Source organism: Eumetopias jubatus, unplaced genomic scaffold (assembly GCF_037043125.1).
Source record: "Eumetopias jubatus isolate StellerSeaLion01/CBP00866 unplaced genomic scaffold, mEumJub1_p1.0 scaffold_6, whole genome shotgun sequence".
In the NCBI taxonomy this organism is placed as follows: Eukaryota; Metazoa; Chordata; class Mammalia; order Carnivora; family Otariidae; genus Eumetopias; species Eumetopias jubatus.
The window spans coordinates 48,278,639-48,280,369 of NW_028274812.1; the positions used below are offsets into that span (position 1 = coordinate 48,278,639).

The following is a 1,731-nucleotide window of genomic DNA, read 5'->3' on the forward strand; positions in this document are numbered from 1 at the left end:
ATTTCTGTGACCCTGGTTACATAGTCAGCCTCCTGTGTAGCCTAGTCACCTAGCCCCCTACCTGTCTTTTGCTACCTAGCTTTGCCTGTCCCTTACTCACCAGCTCATGTGACTTTTACTCATTTCTAGAGAGGACCCCCCTATAGGATCTGCTGAAAGCTACAGTGGGGGAAAAGAACCTCAAGGTGGCTGCCTTCCTACCCAAGGTAGACTGAAGAAAAAGCCTTTAAAAAATAATCATGTAGTGCTCGCTTCGGCAGCACATATACTAAAATGGGAACGATACAGAGAAGATTAGCATGGCCCCTGGTCAAGGATGACACGCAAAAAATAATCATGTAAGTTTGAGATGACATTCAGAAATCAAGGGTAATTTCTTTCTACCTTTACGCTAGTTTGGAATGCACTCTCACTCCTGGACCCCTACCTGGCCTGATCAGTTGAGTGACAAGTGATGCAAATCGAATGTTGTGGAAGCTGGAACAAATGTTTAAAAGAAATTTGGGAAACCTTGCTTAGGGCTTCCCTGATCAAGACAAACACACACACACACACACACACACACACACACAAAACAAAACAAAAACCAGTCACCTTGCTTCAGTCCTTGGTAACTTCTGATTTATTGCTTTGTGAACACCTGTAACTTTTATGGTCTGTAGCACTTTCTTTGAGGTTTGTTACCTTGCATTGTGTTATTACTGTTCTTTTTTTTTTTTTTTATGGACATGCCTTGCTTTCCCAATTAAATTGAGGAGAGGACACATTTTATAGTGTATGTCTTTGGGTTGTGTATTTCTACACAAATAGTTGTATATTTCTTTGGGATCTTACATATTTACCCTGCTAATCTACACTGAGGAGATATTCAAGACCAGGGTGACTGCTAATAATAAGTACACATTCCCTATTGGAGATTCTGATACTTTCCATTCCCCATGAAGGGAATGAAGAGTGTATCACTTTCCTAGAGAGGCACTTATGACTTCACTAAGTTAACACAGTGATGTCTACAGATACAGCTGAGTTGGAAAAAAATCAGCTCAGAAATAATTTAGAGTTTAAATATCAAAGAGTTATGCCATTCCCTTACTTAGTGTTCGAGTTAGGTTAATCAGTAATATAACAGCTCAAACTGAGTTCAAGCCTGTGGGGATAGTTGAGTTTTTCCTTCCTCGTATTTTAGGAAGATATAACAGGAATTAGATTCAGAACCTTTGTTGGGAGACAAGATAAATTGTTTAGCTGCAATATAGCTTTATTTGGAAGAAAACACAGAGACATCTTTTTACTCAAAGGACCAAGAGAGACACACAAGCTTCACTTAGGAGCCTACGTAAATAGTATCTTAATTACTTCTCAAAACAAGCCACATTGAGCTGATAATCACACACAAGAAGCTGTTTCGGCTCACAGCACTAATTACAGTACCTTCCACAGCATCATACCTCTACCTCTCCATCTCCCGTTCTTGTTCTCTCTCCGCTTTGGATTTACTTTCATCTTAGTGGGAGGGGCAACTTGACTTGTGTCAGTGACTGGTACACTGGAAGCCAGGCACTCTGGGAAACAGCAAGCAAGAAGATCCCAATGGAAATGGAGATGCTCCCTTCATGGGTTAACCATAGAATCAAGCATTTCTTCTGTTTTTCTTTGCTCAGGAGAAGAGAGAGATCTGGCTTCACTGCGTGCGTGTGTGTGCGTGCGCGTGTGATATCGGAGTAGCAGCAT

General features: G+C 41.1%; 1 non-coding gene across 1 annotated transcript; it reads left to right on the forward strand.

Moving 5' to 3' along the window:
* Window positions 1-244: 244 nt before the first annotated feature.
* Window positions 245-346, forward strand: LOC114210044 (U6 spliceosomal RNA). Its single transcript, XR_003609467.1, has one exon. It is a non-coding gene; the product is annotated as a U6 spliceosomal RNA (small nuclear RNA).
* Window positions 347-1,731: the final 1,385 nt, after the last annotated feature.